Source organism: Rattus norvegicus, chromosome X (genome assembly GCF_036323735.1).
Source record: "Rattus norvegicus strain BN/NHsdMcwi chromosome X, GRCr8, whole genome shotgun sequence".
NCBI lineage: Eukaryota > Metazoa > Chordata > Mammalia > Rodentia > Muridae > Rattus > Rattus norvegicus.
In genome coordinates this window covers 94643504-94652410 of record NC_086039.1, presented here as the reverse complement: position 1 = coordinate 94652410, position 8907 = coordinate 94643504, and the positions used below count along the sequence as shown (strand labels likewise).

The window sequence follows — 8907 nt, the reverse complement described above, 5'->3', positions numbered from 1 at the left end:
TGTTTCCATGTTTGGGGTGTTTGGTGTTTTGACTATTATGTGATGGGATCAATTTCTTTTCTGGTCCAATCTATTTGGAGTTCTGTATGCTTCTTGTATGTTTATGGCATCTCTTTCTTTAAGTTATGGAAGTTTCCTTTTATAATTTTGTTGAAGATATTCACTGGCCCTTTAAGTTGTGAGTCTTTGCTCTCTTCTATATTTATTATCCTTAGGTTTGGTCTTCTCACTGCGTCCTGAATTTCCTGGACATTTTGGGTTAGGAGGTTTTTGTGTTTTACATTAAATTTTAGGGTTGTGTTGATGTTTTCCATGATATCTTATGACATTGAGATTCTCTCTTCTATCTCTTGTATTCTGTTGGTGATGTTTGCATCCATGACTCCTGATCTCTTCCCTAGGTCTATCTCCAGGGTTGTCTCCCTTTGTGCTTTCTTTATTGTTTCTATTTCCATTTTAAAATCCTGGATGGCTTTTTCAATTCCTTCACCTGATTGGTTGTGTTTTCCTATAATTCTTTAAGGGATTTTTTTTTGTTTCCTCTTTAAGGGTTTCTACTTGTTTACCTGTTTTGTCCTGCATTTCTTTAACGGAATTATTTATGTCCTTCTTAAAGTCTCCTATCATCATCATGAGATGATATTTTAAATCCAAATCTTGCTTTTCATGTGTGTTTGGATATCCAGTATTTGCTTTGGTAGGAGAACTGAGCTCCAATGATGCCAAGAAGTCTTGGTTTCTGTTGGTTAGTTTCCTTTGCTTGCCTCTTGCCATCAGGTTGTCTCTGGTGTTAGTTTGTCTTACTGTCTCTGACAGTGGCTTGACTGTCCTCTAAGCCTGTGTGTCAGCACTCCTGTAGACCTGTTTTCTTTCAACCACATCTGGGAACAGGGAGTTGTTCCTAGGTTTGTGTGTCCTGAAGCCTCCAGGCAGGTTGCATGTGTGTGTGTGTGTGTGTGTGTGTGTGTGTGTGTGTGTGTGTGTGTGTGCATTCAGTAGAAAAACAAACACAATAGTAAGAGTTCAATAATTAACTCAGCACCATCAGTAATAGTTTTAATCATGCTTACCACACAAGTCAATATATTGTAATTAAATAATTAATTCCAGTTTCAATTTTTACCTGCTTCCTGTTATGTACTGAATAACATGTGTCTGTGATGGTTACCTAAAATTGTCAATTTGATACAGCCTAGAATCACTAAGGAATATAGTATTAATCAGTCATTTTTTACATTGCATTTTCCTTGGATCACGTCTCTGCAAGACTATCTTAAGTTACTTGATGTGGTTATAACTAATCTACTCTTAGTAGTGCCATTCCCTAGGCTTGGGCTTCTGAACTGTATAACAGTTCAGAAATTGAGGTGAACACAAGCATGCAAGTGAGACTTCATTAATTCACTTCTCTTCACTCTTAACTTTGAGTATAATGTGGTAAGCTATTTAAAGCTTCTGCTGATTTCTACAACATTAATGGACATAACTTGGAATTAAAAACTAAAATAAACAACCTTTTCTATAAGTTGCTTTTTGTCATTATGTGTTATCATAGCAACAGAAATCAAAAGAGAATAGTCCTCTAACCTGCTTTCATTATATTAAGATAAATTCAATGTATGTTGTTATGTACCTGTGTACACAGTTTTTATTCATGTAAATTATTTAATTCACTGTCTTGTAGGGAAGCTAATATTCATAGACAAATGTCTGTATACAATATATTTTATATATAAATGAAAGCTTCCCAAACAAAACTATAAAATTAAATTATATATATACATATATATATATATATGTGTGTGTGTGTGTGTGTGTGTGTGTGTGTGTAAAAGGTAAGTAAATGGCTACTAGTTATTTCAAACTACATTTCTTCTTTAAAATGTCAATTTCTTTTTTTTTTTAATGTGTAAGTGATAAACTTGCTCCTCTTTATTGTTATTAAGGTTTCACCAATGTCTTTCAGCTACAGAGCACTTATTTAATTCTGCTACTGGCCATGGTTTGGGCCCTGCAAACTCCCTTCCCCTTCACCTCAAAAGGAGCTCCTTTGTGTGTGGCCACACACTCATCATTGGTGTGCAGGTCAGACTGGATCTGCTCCCAGATCTTCTTTTTAGGGTTCAACTTCTTGTCAGGCCCTCCAGGGAAAGCATCAAAAGTAGTTCTGTCTACAGGAACAGACCTGTTGGATTTGGCTAGAATCTCCACTTTCTCTGATGAACTGGCACACTTCACCATTGCTTGAGACAGTACTCCCCGCATTTTTGCAGGCTTCAGATAACAAAGCAAAACCACGATCCGATTTTTGCACCTGTTCTAGGGGAACATAATTCAACAGCTCGCTCACGATCGTTCGTGGGGCTGCTTCTCCCACATCGAATTCTTCCACATACAATGAATCTGCATTGGGTGTTGTTCGGCAGTAACAATACATCCAATTCGAAGATACAGGCGTGATACTTCCACAGAGTTCGAGTCAGCATTTGCTGCCGCCGACTGCTGCTGCTTCTACTTTTCCTCTCCTTTCTTTTCAGTCTTCTCTTTTATCTTCTTTTCTTCTCCTCCCCCTCCTTTCATTTGTTGTTTTATACCAGAAGAGTGGTGGTTGTTACTGATGGAGAATGTATCACACATTCAGAAACAGCACAATTAGTCTATAGTGAAGAACTCGATGGGACAGGTACTTGTTTCACTCCATTTTGAACTTCTGCCTGAATCAGCCTTGGCTTTTTAGTTCTTCTATTTCTTTTTTCAGTTTAGCATTTTCAAATGAAGTTTCTTTTCTTCTCTCAATGTTGCCTGCAAAATTGCTTTCTCCTTGAGAAGAGCAACCTGTTGCTTGAGATATTCAATGATCAGATCCTCTTCTGCACCCTTCTGCTCCAGCCTCTTCACTAGTTGCCATCTTTCCCCAGAATCGGTAGAAAATCATGAAGTGATGAACCTCAGCTCCTGAACAGCCTCAGCTGGGTCGTTGGTTTCTTTTTTTATTTGTTACTTTATTTATTGACATTTCAAGTGTTATTCCTATTCCCAGTTTTTCCTCCGCAAACACCCATCACTTTCCCCCTCCCACCTGCATGCTCCCCCACCCACTTACTCCTGATTCTCTGCCCTAGCATTGCCTTACACTGAGGTATTGAACCTCAACAAGACCAAGAGTCTGCCCTCCCATTGATGGTAGATAAAGCCATCCTCTGCTACAAATGTAGTTGGAGCCCTGGGTCCCTTCATATGTATTATTTGGTTGGTCATTTAGTCTCTTGGAGCTCTAGGGAGTCTGGTTAGTTGATATTGTTGTTCTTCAAATTAGCTCATAAAAGGAAATATTTTAGAATTATACAATTTCTAATGAAGAAAATGAAAATAAAGAAATACAATTGCTGGTTATTTTATCTTATTCCAGCTGCCTATAAGAAGCATGTGAGAATCTTTAAAAAAATTCTAATTCAGAAGTACACCCTTGGAGAGTCTCAGCCAATTGGTTTGATGTACGTCAGGTGTATATATATCAGATAATTTAAAAAGGTTCTTAAATCCATTAATCTCAGCGTTCAGTAGTCAGGCAACCAGATTTCTATTGGTTCAAGCGCAGCCTGGTCTACATGGTAAATCACAGGCCACGAAAGGCTATATGATGAGACCATGTCTGAAAAGAGAAGAGAAAGAATGCTGTAGTTGATTCTATTATGCAACAAAGTATTATAAGCACTATCTAAGAACATTTATTAATAAATATATTTTATCTTTGATTATAGCCTACCAGCCATATTAAAAAGTCTGTTTCAATGAAACTCTAAATGCCAAAACTTTTAAATTAAAAGATGCTCTCATAAGACTTTAAAAAGAACCCCAGGTTATATGGTTAAATTGAATGGGTGTATATAAAAAATACTGCACTTAATGTTTAGTTCTAAGAACACAGGGTCCAAGAAATAGGAAAAGAAATTCAATAGAAAGGCTATTATACTTAAAGAGGTTGTGAATTTGGCATCAACTTATGAATATGACATCAAGGCAGGGACAGGAACTACATTAATAGAACATTTGCTGTTCAGAACGAATGATTCAAGAGTACATTTATGCCTCTTGTTCACTGGAGAAGCAATTGAAAACCAAAAGTAAGGATGTTTTCCTGGCAAAGAAGATCAAATAGGTCATGAAATGGCATTCAAGTATCTCAAAAACTCTTATCCAAGAGAGCCATTAGATTTGCTGATGTATTTGCAAAAGTAGAAGCTGAATAAATGAACAGCATTGCAAAAAGTAGATTGAGGCCTGATATATACATATGCATATATTGGTATATATGTATAATGTACATATGTGAATCAAAACACACTGAGAATCATATTGAATATATATGCATATATATAAATTAATTTGTTCTTTTCAAAATATAGAACTTCAGCTGTTAAATATATATATATATATATATATATATATATATATATATATATAAGAAAAGATGCAAGGGTACAATTACACATCACACACACACACACACACACACACATATATATATATTTACAAGATTGAACAAATTTATAAAAGTAATGATTTAAATATGCTAATTAAGAAGGAATATGGAATTAATATTTAAGTGTGATAAGCACAGACCTTTAGTAGCTATGTGCTTTTAGTGAGAAGATAAATTAATTTTATAACTTTCACTTAAGTTATTTCTAAGTGTGTTGCTTGCATCTGAGGTCTTACTTATTGTTTCATATTTATTTGTAAAAAGATGAGACGTTTTCCACCAAAAAACATGCAAAGAAATATAAAGTCAATTATTGTCTGGCACAAAAAACCTGACCATTTACCTCTTAAATTCTAGTAATTGAATAGATTGAATAAGAATTAGAAATATATTCAATACAGTCTGCAGATGTAAATGATGAAATCTAAAATTGTTCTTATTAGAATCAAAATTAGAGTATATTTCAATATGAATGTATGCAGATCAAAAAAACATATTTCAGTTAGGTGCATAAATCTAAGTCTTGGGCATATTTAAAGAATATTTGCTATCACATTATATGGAATTATCTTTGATTCTAGGTTCATAGACAGTATCTGAAGAGAAAAATACAGTAATAGTGAATAATCATGATTGATCTAGGTCCTCTGCATACAGGTTATAGTTGTTTAGCTTGGGACTTCCAACAGTGGAAGTAGATGGTATACCTGACTGACTCTCTCACATGCTCTTGGGACCCTTTTCTTCCTCCTTGGTTCCTAGTCCAGGCTTGATATGAGTTTTGCCTACTCTTCATGTAACTTTTTATGCCATGTTAGGTTGATATCCCTGGCAGGTCTTCTCATTTCTGAAGGAAAACAAAGGAATGGATCTGGGGAAAAAGGAGAGTGGCAGGGAATGTGACTAGGTGAGTGACAAGAAGGTGCAGCCAAGATTTAATGTACAAGAGTAGAATAAAAAAAAACAAAGTTTGAAAATGAAATTGACTCGTTAATTAATTAATTATGTAAAGAGAGAAACTTGAGTTAGTAGGTGGGTAATCTTAAAGGAATTGGAAAGGGGGGAGATTGTGACCAAAATAAACCATGAGAATTTTAAACAAAATATATATTTGACCACTAGCAATTAATGAAGCTGTGAGCTCCTGACAATAAAGATTCTCTTGCTTTTAAGTTGCAGGTTCATGAGTAATGTAGGGAATTATGGGATGATTTAATAGATACAAAGCAAGGTAGCTTTCACCCTCTGGATGACCTGTTTTCCTGACTCACATGCTCTGCAATTATATTGATTGGAACATCTCATGATTTAGACTTTTTAGTGCCCTTTCAAAAGACAGTAAATTTTGTAGTTAATTACTATGGTACCAAATGTGCCTTTTACCAAAAATAATGGGATGATGAGAAATAGCTTCTTTCCCCTGGATGATTTTTCAGAGTAGAAAACATCTTTCTTGCTGAGGAAGATACAGGGAGGAAATAATCACTGGAATTTCAATGAATTTGGGGGCCATAGTCACGGGTATCCTTTACAAAGTCAAAAGAAAAAGAACAGCATAGTATTAGAGTGACTCTTGAAATTAATGAGTTTCAAAATCAACTAAAAGCAGCTTGAGCATCAGGTTTCTCCAAATCACCACTAAATAACATGACGTTTATAGTAATATATAAAAATAAATAAAAATAACAGGAGCATAGCATACATACCTCTATCTTTATCCTGTGTGCTAAATACATTGAGTTTTTTTTTTTTTTTATTAACTTGAGTATTTCTTATATACATTTTGAGTGTTATTCCCTTTCCTGGTTTCCGGGCAAACATCCCCCTCCCCCCTCCCCTTCTTTATGGGTGTTCCCTTCCCAACCCTCCCCCCATTGCCGCCCTCCCCCCCATAGTCTAGTTCACTGGGGGTTCAGTCTTAGCAGGCCCCAGGGCTTCCCCTTCCACTGGTGCTCTTACTAGGATATTCATTGCTACCTATGGGGTCAGAGTCCAGGGTCCGTCCATGTATAGTCGTTATGTAGTGGCTTAGTCCCTGGAAGCTCTGGTTGCTTGGCATTGTTGTACATATGGGGTCTCGAGCCCCTTCAAGCTCTTCCAGTTCTTTCTCTGATTCCTTCAAAGGGGGACCTATTCTCAGTTCAGTGGTTTGCTGCTGGCATTCACCTCTGTATTTGCTGTATTCTGGCTGTGTTTCTCAGGAGCGATCTACATCCGGCTCCTGTCGGTCTGCACTTCTTTGCTCCATCCATCTTGTCTAATTAGGTGGATGTATATGTATGGGCCACATGTGGGGCAGGCTCTGAATGGGTGTTCCTTCAGTCTCTGTTTTAATCTTTGCCTCTCCCTTCCCTGCCAAGGGTATTCTTTTTCCTCATTTAAAGAAGGAGTGAAGCATTCACATTTTGATCATCCGTCTTGAGTTTCGTTTGTTGTAGGGATCTAGGGTAATTCAAGCATTTGGGCTAATAGCCACTTATCAATGAGTGCATACCATGTATGTCTTTCTGTGATTGGGTTAGCTCACTCAGGATGATATTTTCCAGTTCCAACCATTTGCCTACGAATTTCATAAACTCGTTGTTTTTGATAGCTGAGTAATATTCCATTGTGTAGATGTACCACATTTTCTGTATCCATTCCTCTGTAGAAGGGCATCTGGGTCCTTTCCAGCTTCTGGCTATTATAAATAAGGCTTCGATGAACACAGTGGAGCACGTGTCTTTTTTATATGTTGGGGCATCTTTTGGGTATATGCCCAAGAGAGGTATAGCTGGATCCTCAGGCAGTTCAATGTCCAATTTTCTGAGGAACCTCCAGACTGATTTCCAGAATGGTTGTACCAGTCTGCAATCCCACCAACAATGGAGGAGTGTTCCTCTTTCTCCACATGCTCGCCAGCATCTGCTGTCACCTGAGTTTTTGATCTTAGCCATTCTCACTGGTGTGAGGTGAAATCTCAGGGTTGTTTTGATTTGCATTTCCCTTATGACTAAAGATGTTGAACATTTCTTTAGGTGTTTCTCAGCCATTTGGCATTCCTCAGCTGTGAATTCTTTGTTTAGCTCTGAACCCCCCTTTTTTTTAATAGGGTTATTTGTCTCCCTGCGGTCTAACTTCTTGAGTTCTTTGTATATTTTGGATATAAGGCCTCTATCTGTTGTAGGATTGGTAAAGATCTTTTCCCAATCTGTTGGTTGCCGTTTTGTCCTAACCACAGTGTCCTTTGCCTTACAGAAGCTTTGCAATTTTATGAGATCCCATTTGTCGATTCTTGATCTTAGAGCGTAAGCCATTGGTGTTTTGTTCAGGAAATTTTTTCCAGTGCCCATGTGTTCCAGATGCTTCCCTAGTTTTTCTTCTATTAGTTTGAGTGTGTCTGGTTTGATGTGGAGGTCCTTGATCCACTTGGACTTAAGCTTTGTACAGGGTGATAAGCATGGATCGATCTGCATTCTTCTACATGTTGCCCTCCAGTTGAACCAGCACCATTTGCTGAAAATGCTATCTTTTTTCCATTGGATGGTTTTGGCTCCTTTGTCAAAAATCAAGTGACCATAGGTGTGTGGGTTCATTTCTGGGTCTTCAATTCTATTCCATTGGTCTGTCTGTCTGTCTCTGCACCAATACCATGCAGTTTTTATCACTATTGCTCTGTAATACTGCTTGAGTTCAGGGATAGTGATTCCCCCTGAAGTCCTTTTATTGTTGAGGATAGCTTTAGCTATCCTGGGTTTTTTGTTATTCCAGATGAATTTGCAAATTGTTCTGTCTAACTCTTTGAAGAATTGGATTGGTATTTTGATGGGGATTGCATTGAATCTGTAGATTGCTTTTGGTAAAATGGCCATTTTTACTATATTAATCCTGCCAATCCATGAGCATGGGAGATCTTTCCATCTTCTGAGGTCTTCTTCAATTTCTTTCCTCAGTGTCTTGAAGTTCTTATTGTACAGATCTTTTACTTGCTTGGTTAAAGTCACACTGAGGTACTTCATATTATTTGGGTCTATTATGAAGGGTGTCCTTTCCCTAATTTCTTTCTCGGCTTGTTTCTCTTTTGTATAGAGGAAGGCAACTGATTTATTTGAGATCTTTAAATGTTTCCTTCCAGTGTATTCCTGCTGGGCTTCTTTGTATCCACCTCTCTACTGTATCTTTAAAGATCCTATCAAAATTCTTTTCCATCTGTCCACATAATATATCAATTTCATGTGTTGAATGAATGTCTCTATAAGTAAAACAATTATTTTGTCTAAGATTTCTGTAGAGATGTTATTCAAATGATGACTTTCGCAGGTGCATTAATATTTTGCACAGGTAGATAGCCTTTATTTATCATATGCTAAGAATAATATACCTCTATTTTTAAGTGTAGAATGGGTGTTTGAATCAAGCATGAAGAATTATTGTAGAAATACAAC

General features: G+C 36.9%; 1 pseudogene; it reads right to left on the bottom strand.

Annotated features, from left to right (window-relative positions):
• Positions 1 to 1977: 1977 nt before the first annotated feature.
• On the bottom strand, positions 1978 to 2935 carry Aimp1-ps5 (aminoacyl tRNA synthetase complex-interacting multifunctional protein 1, pseudogene 5; annotated as a pseudogene).
• Between the last annotated feature and the right edge of the window lie 5972 nt (positions 2936 to 8907).